Source organism: Lissotriton vulgaris, chromosome 4_1 (genome assembly GCF_964263255.1).
Source record: "Lissotriton vulgaris chromosome 4_1, aLisVul1.2, whole genome shotgun sequence".
NCBI classification, from domain to species: domain Eukaryota; kingdom Metazoa; phylum Chordata; class Amphibia; order Caudata; family Salamandridae; genus Lissotriton; species Lissotriton vulgaris.
In genome coordinates this window covers 336855643-336866870 of record NC_141691.1, presented here as the reverse complement: position 1 = coordinate 336866870, position 11228 = coordinate 336855643, and positions in this window count along the sequence as shown.

Here is an 11228-nt window from a genome sequence, read left to right as displayed (position 1 = left end):
TCTTCAGACTCTTCAGGGCCACCCTCAGACCCCCCATCCTCTTGGAGGGTGGCCTGGGCACTCTCCCACCGAGCGCCCTCACGTCTCCACGTACCCTGTTGCCATTGTAGCAGAGTGCACCTAAGGGATAGCTGAGTGTCTTGCCCATTCACTGCTAAGCCTCTCTCATCACAGAACCCCCTTAGCTCCTCTAGACTGTAGTTCAACAACAACAGATCATATGTGTTAAAGGCAGGTTCCATTCTGGCAAGGCACTTAAACCCACACAGGTAAAAGACTCCTAGGCGTAACACCTGAAGCAAGAGTACACAATTTTGAAAATGACACTAAGGAAAAAAATAAAATTCAGGAAAAATAATCCCCATACATGTGATTATCTAAATGCAGTATTTGTAGTGCAACCAGTTGTCGCTGTGGTATTGGGCAAACGCAAGTCCTATCCTCACTGCTGACAACCAATGCTAGAAATGGGATTTCCACCATGCTAGTCAGGGCAAGAGAGTTAGACGCTGAAGATAACCCCTGCTCACCTCCTTGGTATCTTGGCACGAGCAGTCAGGCTTATCCCAGAGGCAATGTGTAAAGCGTTTGCACAACACACACAAACACACACAGCAGCAACACACTAGGGACACCACAATAGAAACTCCACACAAGGTTCTATAAAAATAGCCTTTGTATTATCATAAATACATTAGAATCATAATCACACAATATACACTGTGCCTACTGGCACCAGGTAATAATTTACAGGGGATTATATACACATGACAGGGCCAATTGGGCCACTGTCAGACCCTTTAGAAAGCACTAGTAGCACATATAAAACACAACCAGTGACGACTGGTAAAATATTGTGCTTAGCATCCTATCTCCTGCAACATAAACACACTATGTCTGCATCACTTTAGGTCTAAACACATTATGCGTAAACCTCATAAGCCTAAACACATTACGCAATAGGCGTCATTTTAAAACATCATAGCATAACATTAGGCATTAAGCATATTATCCAGAAAACATCTTAGGCATAACATTAGCATAAAACACAGTATGCCACAATCATATTAGGCCTCACCATCAGAAATGATCCCAGGCCAACTTGCCTTTCCCTGGGATCAAAATGCCTTATGTACAGAAAGTCAGGGCGTAAATGTAGGACCTTCCTAATGGCCCTCTGGCTGCCAATGCAGCGAAATCACTGGTGCGCAAATGTGCTGGGGGCGTGGAGTGCAACTCACCCCTACCTGGCACTAAAAATGATATGCCCCCGTCGATGCAGCTGCCTGCTCTCTCTTGTGGTGCATCTGGAAAGGGGCGTGGGCACAACTGTACCTGGGGGAGCCCCACTTGGGCACTCTACTCACAAAATTGCCCCCGAAGGAAAATGGCACTGGCACCACCGTGATGCTTGGGGTCTCCCCTCTGGGACTCCTCCTGATGCCCCTGATCAGCACCAACAGAACTAAAATGATTTAAACCCCACTCACTGGGGCTTTGTGCAGACTCCTCTGGTCTCCTCCAATGCGGCGGGGGTAGGCACCAGCAATGTGCCTTGGTCTCTTCCCTCAGCAGCCACCAGACTTCAGCGGGGTAGGCGGGGTGGGCTCCGGCTCAAGAGGCACAAACGTGGGTGGGTTCCCGCTACTAACCACACAAATGTGGGGTGGGCACCCGCTCCATATTTGACTGCACCGGCAAGCGGGATGGGCTTCTGCAGTGGGAATCCACACTTTGGGGTTTCCTCACAGCCTCGCGCTGCAGACACCGGCTCCTTCCTTCCCCATGCAACTAAAACATAGCGCTCACGAGGTGCTCGGGCTCCAGCGTTCCAGGGACAAAGCTCGGCCAGGCAGGCCAGCACACAAGGACCTCCAGCAGGGAGGCAGTCCCTCGTGGCGGTTCTGCTTTGGGGCCCAGTAGCAACAGGTCACAAGGAAAAACAAAAGCACAACATTTCATAGGGTCACAGCCCCAACATTTGCTTTTTATGCCCTGGCACAAGGCTTGGGGAACCTGCCTAAACTGGTTCTGTGGGTTTTTGGAGCACTTTGTTGACAAGGCTCCTCTTCCCCTCTGTAAGGTGGGGGCTCGTCATCAGACACACCACAAAAGGGTGGAGCCAGCATTCACCTAGGCAGACACAGAACTATTCAGGGACAGGGGACTACTCCTTTAACTACTCCAAATGCAGATGCCCTATTCAGGCTGACTCGCCCTGCCCTCCTTAGACCTACACACACCTCACTAGCCCCTCTCACTCCAAAGCCAGACATGCAATCCACATCAGGCAGGCACCCAGAAATGCCAACTTCTAAAAGTGGCATTTCTAAAATAGGTATAATAAATCTGTGCACACCCTTGTGTAGCATTTATTATCACTGTGCCAAATGTACTAAACTTGACCATGCTGCTCCTCTCATATCAGGAATTACAATGAAACACTCATCAGGGTATCCCCAATGCATTCCTATGGGAGTGCAGCCTCCCAGTAGTGAGAAACAAAAATTGCTGTTTGTCACTACCAGGACATGTCACACACTTAAGGTGCATGTCCTACCTTTTACCTACAATGCACCCTGCCCATAGGGCTAGCTAGATCCTACCTTAGGGGTGACTGACATGTAGTAAAAGGGAGGTCATAGACATGGCACACACTTTAGGTGCCACGTCACAGTGGCAGTAACACTGCGTGCACAGGCCCTGCAATGGCAGAGGCCTGAGACAGGTTTGAAAGGCTACTTTGGTGGGTGGCGCAATCAGTGCTGCAAGGCCACCAGTAGCATTTAATTTACCAACCCCCGGTACATAAGATACCACTTTACTAGGGACTGACAGGTACATTTAATATGCCAAACAGGTGTAGAACAATCTTACCATGTTTACCACAGAGAGCACACACACTTTACAGTGGACGGCAGTGCTAAAGTGCCCAGAGTCCAGTAACCACCAACACCATGTCAGAAACAAGCATTTACAATGCAATGGTCTCGGCATCATTAAAGGTAGAGCTATTGGCATTGCTCATGACATTTCTTTTTTTTTCTTTAAATCATAAATAAATGTCATTGTCATTTACATTGCCAATACACAGCACTCTGCACCTGCACTCACTACTCTGCACACACTCACTACTCTGCACATGCACTCACTACTCTGCACCTGCATTCACTACTCTGCACCTGCACTCACTACTCTGCACCTGCACTCACTACTCTGCACCTGCACTCACACTTTGCACTCAACAGCACACACCACTCTTCACACACTCGCACTCTGCACTCAACAGCACACACCACTCTGCACACACTACCACACTGCACTCAACAGCACACACCACTCTGCACCTGCACTCGCAGCTCTGCACCTGCACAGCATAATAGGTGATCTCAGGTGCAGCGTTAACTTTACACATACAGTCCTAGGATTAGTGTTAGAGTGCTGGGGTGGGAGACCTGCCAATCTAAGTAATTGTATTCACTTTTACCACGTCTTACCTTATTTTGTTATTATGTAAGCACATATTACCTCAACCTGGCACACATCTAGCCAGCTACAAAGCTCTGATAGTTAATGAATATTTATTGGCTGGATAACTGCCATGAGTCTGTTTAATCTGCAAAAAACACATTATTTGCAATGCTATACAAAAGCTCAAAGTTCAAACGTAAATAATAATGCAGGAACAAATTAGCATGGAATTTGTCTAAAGAAAAGTGCAGAGGCTCAAAGTTTTCTTAGAGGCGTGTTGTTGCCAAATGCCGGGGTTGCCGATTAAGTTGATTCCACTTCAAGCAAGCCTTTTTTTACACCACCCTACACTCCCTGTCTCTTTATCTTAATCTTGCAGTATTTTCGCCAATGTGTCTCCCTTTGTCACCTTTTGCTTATCTTTCTCTTCATCCTTGTCTTCCACCTTTTCTGCCTTTCCAGCTTAGACCAAGCAAAGTCTGACTATAAAAAATGCCCTGGTCTACAAAAATGAGCGTCTCTAGCCACCGGCTAAAATTAAGCACTGGGCGTCATGGTGTACAGTTCACAGAATGCAGCAGCCAGCAAAAGAGTTTAAAACGCTGCATGTAACTTTTGAGAGCAGGAGAGCTGCGGGCAGAAGGAAGGGGGGCAGAGGAGAGACGAAGGGGGGGCGGGGGGTGCGACGAGAGACGGAGAGCTGCGGGCAGAGGGAAGGGGGGGGAGATAGACAGAAACTCGGGATCAGGCTGGATGCACATGATAAGAAACAGCGAGAAGCAGCATGGAAACAGGGACGTCTGGATCAAAAGTCGGGAGCAGCAGCAAGGGAACAGTGTCATGTGGGCCTCGGATAGACCGATCTAGCAGGATGAAGCTGTGGCATATTTTCCGGCATGATCAAAGACCTGCTCCATGACTATGCTTTAGTGGAGGTGTGGAGGCTCCTCAACCCTCGCAATAAATATCGTACTTTTGTCTCTTGTATGACTACTCGTAAAGAATTTCAGTTTTGGTCCCATAAACCGGAGCAGGGCCTGTGCAGTGACGTGCGAGCTGGCCACCGCACACAGCAGCAATTACACGTGCACCAGAGGTGGTGAAGCAGCTCAAATACATTTACAATGTCACACGAGAGCGGGGGACGAAGGAGAGCTGCGGGCGGAGGGAGGGGGTTAATGAGTATGCTTAGCAGGGCTGACCCGGCCTTTCCTTCTTCTCTGGAACAGAAACTGGGAACAGAAGAGGAAGTGCTGGGAAGACGGGCAACGAAATAAAAGGGAAAGAGCAGGGGGCAAACTAGGAGAAACGAGCGGCGAAAACATACCTGACGGCGAGGGCTGCAGAAGAGAAAGAGATCGACCCGCAGTTAAAACGTTCCAAGTTAACAGAAACTGGGAACAGAAGAGGAAGTGCTGGGAAGAGCCTCCTTGTGATACGAGATGGAAACCCACTCTAAGTAAGGGACTCCAGCTTTGGTTTTTTGTGCAATGTGATATTGGGTCCTTACCGGGTGATCAACCGTGGGGGCGGCCCTTCTGCTGGAGTTACTGCATTGAAAGATCACTACGCAGAGCAGGACGACGGGGGGCAGAGCAGGACGACGGAGCTGCGGAGGGAAGGGGGGGCAGAGCAGGACGACGGAGCTGCGGGCGGAGGGAAGGGGGGCAGAGCAGGACAACGGAGCTGCGGGCGGAGGGAAGGGGGGGGCAGAGCAGGACAACGGAGCTGCGGGCGGAGGGAAGGGGGGGCAGAGCAGGACGACGGAGCTGCGGGCGGAGGGAAGGGGGGGGCAGAGCAGGACGACGAAGCTGCGGGCGGAGGGAAGGGGGGGGGCAGAGCAGGACGACGGAGCTGCGGGCGGAGGGAAGGGGGGGGCAGAGCAGGACGAAGGAGCTGCGGGCGGAGGGAAGGGGGGGGGGCAGAGCAGGACGACGGAGCTGCGGGCGGAGGGAAGGGGGGGGCAGAGCAGGACGAAGGAGCTGCGGGCGGAGGGAGGGGGGAGCGGGACCGGGACGAAGAAGGGCTGCGGGCGGAGGGATGGGGGAGGGGGACGGAGCTGCGTGCGGAGGGAAGGACAGAGCTGGACGAAGGAAAGCGGAGGGAAGGGGGGACGAGCAGAGCAGCTCAGAGCAGCTCTGGAAACAACCACCGTCTTTCTCCGAGGCAAAGCAGAAATGCCTCGGAGAAAGCATGGTCATTTTCGCATTTGGGGGCGTGTTTTGCTGTTCTGAGTGACGGACAACGTCACTGTCTAAAGAACGCAAAAAATCACGCCCCCAAATCCGAAAAGGACGGGGCTACATTGGAGTGACTGATCTCTCCTCCAATGGCTGGCCTCCGTTTAGGAAGCCAGCCAATTGAGGAGAGGTCAAGTACAGAGGCGGATTCAAGCTCCGTACTCAAAATCATTAATTCTCTGACCGGAAGCTGGCAAGCCAGCTTTTCCGGTCCGAGACCTAAAAAGGCTAGGAGGAAGGCAAAACGTTCAGGGATGACCCTGCAAAAAGGGCCAAGTCCAACAGAAGTGAACTTTATCCCTTGTACTGAATTTTCAAGGTATCGTGATAGAGTGCCTACGAAGTTGAAATATAAGCAATGCAGATTCTGAGAATGTTATCCTGCATTGACACATATGCAAATGTATGTCAAAGGTCATCGTGTGTAAAAGAGAAGGCAACTTAAGAAACATGAGCATTTAAATGGTGCTTTTTCTGCTATGCCTATCCTGACCACATGACACCCACTCCTTGGACGGAATTCGAGAAAGCTATCCCTAGACCAAGGTTAAAATATAAGGGTTAATCAATATAAAGGAACCCTAATAAAATTTAAAAAAACATCACGCTTCTATAAAAACAAAAAGTATACTGAAAGCCAATAAACCATTAAAATAATAAAAGCAAACATAAAGAATTTCAAAAATCAATTTTGTATTTAAAAATAAGGAGCCAAATTAAAAATGGTCCCAGGACTCGAAGCTGCCAGATTGTATATGTGTCCAGAGACTGTTCCCACCAACCGCAGACAATGATCCCAGAGCTAACCATTGAATCAATTCCATGGAGCAAACATGTTCCCATCCATCCACTTCAGCAGCCGCCAAGGAAGGGTAGTTAGTGCGAGATCTGCAGAAGCCGAGCCTAGATCCAGATTACTTGGAGCAGAAGCATCCCAGGAAGGGCCATAGAATGAATTTATAAGCAATACCAGGTGCAAAGGACAACAGTATAAGCTAATGCCCAAAGATTGAACCAGTTGCTTTCCAAGGCATAAATCCAGTGGACACTTGAAAGTGCACAGTGGAATATGGCTGCACATAGTTTAGCCACACAGGCCGAAAGGACAAGAACCAGTGTTTGTTTAGTTCTCAAAGCAACGGTGTGCCAAAGCACTGTATCATGCGTTCATGACACACGGTCACATGTGGACGAGCTAGTTCCATTTGACCTCTCAATCGGACATCCATTGTGGAGAAGAAAAATTAAAAGCAAAGTCCCTACAATTAGGAACCGGACTAGCGGAAGACCTCCAAAAACGCTTCCCAGCATGGAGTGTATAAATGATAGAATAACTTTGAAGACTGTCTGTAAGGTACTGACCAAGCCAGAGCCTATTTTCCTAAAAAAAAAGTGTGATATTCCCGTGGTACTGGACATGTTAAAAATGTGGTGCACCAGCTCCTAAAAATGTAACAGAAAATTAGTGTGAAGTAGCAATAGTATGTCAGAGGAAGACCTTGCAACTTGAAGATCAAACGTCTCCTTTGCAGATGTTAAAGCCACATCCTTCTAGAACAGTAAGGCTTTTAGTCTGTTCAGAGCATTGAAAGCTTTATCGAGCATTGCCTTCCTAACTGTGCAGACAGGTGGGAACAGTACTTTTGGGCAACAAGCCACAACTGCGGAAAAAACTTGCCAGATAGGCAGTTCCCGGTTTCAATCCACAGCAGCCTTGATCGTTCAGCATCAAATAACTCCCAGTCCCTGCCACAGTCACGGTCTTCAGGATTTGGAAGTCGGCGCTTCGTCAGATGGTGGGGGAGACTCACTAGGGAAACTCCGCTGTGGAGCAATGGCCAATTACCACAGCTGACACAATCGTCCAGCTTTCGGTGGTGGTAGGTCATTGTGATAGATACGGTTGGCGCTGTTGTACGCGGATGCTCTCTCAATTCTTTTCTTGATCTACAAACGGAATTCGACATGCCCTGCACATAATTCTACAGCTATCTCCAGTTCCGGCATGCCTTTACCCCATACATATCTCACCTGACAGAGATTCCTGAATTCAACCCCATTGAGGCTAAGGTATTTATGGGTGACTTAGGAGACCATAAAATAACGAAAATATATAGCACACTTATCAGCAATACCCCTACAACCCTGCACAAAACTAGAGAGACATGGCAACAGGACCTCGGTCCATTGGAGGAAGATGACTGGGTGGAGGCTCTAGTGTCCCTGAGAAGTGCAGCAATTGTGACTCGTCCACGTCTTATTCAGTTTAAATGTTCAGACAGAGCTCATTTTACAAGACACAGGTTGTGGCGTGCTGGGCTCATACCCTCTTTGGGCTTTGGATTTGAGTTTAAAATATTGGCACCAAGAGGCTGCACAGTAGGAAGGATTACTTAGCAACATGGCTACTTTTGAATCCATAACAAACATCACTGACAATAGGGCAGAAACACATGTATACACGAGTGAACAAGCTACTGATATTTATGCGCTCATAGATGAAGTTAAGCTTGTAGATACACATGGGGGGTCCACCATGCAACAGTTAAAACAACTGGAGTACCTAACTAGGCGACAAGTAAACCAGAGACTACATGCCTCTACTCTTGTGCAATATCATAGGGCACAAAGAATGCCTCAGGGGTTGAGATTAGCAATACGCCCCATGCTATTCAGGTTTCATCTAAACGCAAAATTCATGGATAGGTGGTTCGCCATTTTAAATAAGTGTTCGCTGGATCTTATCTTATTGATAATAGAAGAGTTATCCAGAACTATACGTGAATTGGAAGAAGAAATTTTCAACATTAAGAAAGACTTGGAACGACAACTAGAAAAGTCAATCTGGAGTACGACATTAGAAGAGCTTAATGTTAAATTAGATAAATACAGTAAAGAGCTCCAAGAAGGGAAGATCAGAAAGTATCGTAGGGATACCGTGGACTACAAACTTAACGAGGTGTACACCTGGGCCGAAATTTACGCGAAAAAACGTTTCTTTCAGAATAGGAAAACTGCATCATCGTCTGAGGAAAGTATTGCGACAGACTAGGATGTATCAATGAACAGACCTCCAGCAATAAAACCTACTGGACAACCTTCAAAATCAACCACAGCTAAAGAGGGGATGGCCCCTCAAGTTCAAATGATCAGTGACATAACAGCTACAACTTCGTCTTTTTTGTTACAGGTTCCAGATTGAGGGCAACCTCCTTCGAGTCCCCCAAGAGACACAGGTCCAGTACCGTTAAAACCAGGCAAGGACAAGGCAGGAAAACAATTGAGAAGCGGCAAGAATCTAGTTTAATAATAAACATTTCGTCTATTCCTCTATCAACCCAAGAACTAGCAACGTTGAACAAAAGTAGAACGTTTTTACCTACAGCAAGTACCACGAAACTTGATACTGATGCAGCTATATTCCGGTTAATGCGGAAATTACGTCTAAAACATTACTTTACCAACATTGTGCAAGATATACGAGATGATCGTGATGAATTGTCTGAGAGGTTAAAGCCTAAAAGTAAATTTTTAGCACCTACATCACACAAAACACTGGACATTTCCGAGAACTTGGTAAAGCATGATTGTGCTCGACTTGACTATAAAACAAGAAGTTCATCGAATTTGACACAACAAGAAAAACATCTACTACAAGGTATTGCCAATAACAAGGCTTTAACGTTAAAACCAGCTGACAAAGGTGGAGCATGGGTAGCAATGGACACCGAGTATTATGAGAGAAAGGTAAAGGAACATGTATCGGATAAAGACACATATCTTCAACTGGATAGAGACCCGACACAGAATTTGCAATTGATTCTTCAAGACATACTGACTCGAGCAGAGGAGGAAGGTACCATTAACACAACACTAAAAGTGAGTTTAACAACATCTAATCCTAGAAGACCAAGGATTTATATGACACCGAAGATTCATAAGAACCCAAAGGATCCTCCTTTTCGACCAATTGTTTCTGCATGTAATTCAATTTTTGATCCTTTGGGTAGATATCTTGACTATTTTCTTCAACAGTTCGTACAGAGCTGGTGTACTTATGTAAAAGACACAACAGACTTCCTCACAAAATTGCATACAATTGAATTTGTGGTTCAAGAACATTGGCTACTCTGTACAATAGAAGTCAAAGCATTGTACACTTCCATATCACATGCACAGGGGATTGAAGCAGTGGGATGGGCATTTCTAAAAATGGATCTAAGACAAGAACAAAGTATATTTTTGTTACAGTTATTATTTTTTTGTCTGCACAACAGTTATTTTCAGTGGAAGGATGATTTTTTCGGTCAATTAACAGGTACTTCAATGGGTTTTTCGGGGGCACCCGCTTATGCAAATATTTTTATGGCTAAATTTGAGAATGATTATATTTTGACACAGAATGATTGGACAGAAGGGATTGCTCAATATTGTCGATACATAGATGATATTTTTTTAATTTGGACTCAATCACAAGAAACACTTGAACAATTAATTAAGGAACTCAATGACAGAGAACCCAGGATAAAGTTCACATATTGTATCAGTCAAGACAAAGCTAATTACTTGGATGTTCTGATAAAGAAAAGACAGAGGAAAATAAGTACAGAAATTTTCACGAGACCCACTGACAGGAATATTACGTTGTTACATTCAAGTTTTCATCCCAGAAGCCTCATTGAAAATCTTCCTTATTCACAGTTCATTCGGATCAAAAGTAGAATAATAAAAATAATAATAAAACATTTGTAAAGCGCCTGGCTGCACGAAACTGTGTATCCCCGCGCTAACTGCTTACAGAATATTCAAGAGGAGTAGAGACAAAAGGAAGTGCTAACTTGAAATTATTTCGGGAATAGGTGAGTTTTCAGTTTTGCCCTGAATAGTGTTTCGGAAGGCTCCATCCGCAAGTGGAGTGGGAGGGCATTCCAGTATTTAACCGCCAGAAAACGGAAGGATCTACCTGCCATTTTCGCTCTGGTAATACGGGGTAGTTTAAATTGCATCATGCCAGATGATCTTAAGTCTCTGATCGGGCAACGGATGGTCATGAGACTTCTGAGGTAGATAGGTCCTTTAAGGTGGGCTATCCGATGGGCATAGCAGAGGCTTTTAAATCTGACTCTTTCCCTGACGGGAAGCCAGTGCAGCTTGGCAAGGGCTGCTTTGGAAGAGGTTCTTTTAGGGTGACCCAGCACCATTCGGGCGGCTGCATTTTGAATGCATTGCAGCTGGTGTAGGCCTTTCTGGTTAAGGCCTATCAGGAGAGCATTTCCGTAATCTAAATGGGGTGGTATTAGAGCATGTACTATTGTTTTTCTGGCTCCGATGGGAATAAGGTCAATGATTTTACGAAGGACTTTTAATGTGCCGAAGCACTTTCCTGTTATTTTGCTAACTTGGGATTTGCCCGAGAGGTCCGAATCTAACATGATCCTAGGTTTCTAACCGTTTCTACAGGGCTGGGTAGTTCACCCAGTACAGTGGGCCACCAAGCATGGGACCATATCGAGGTTT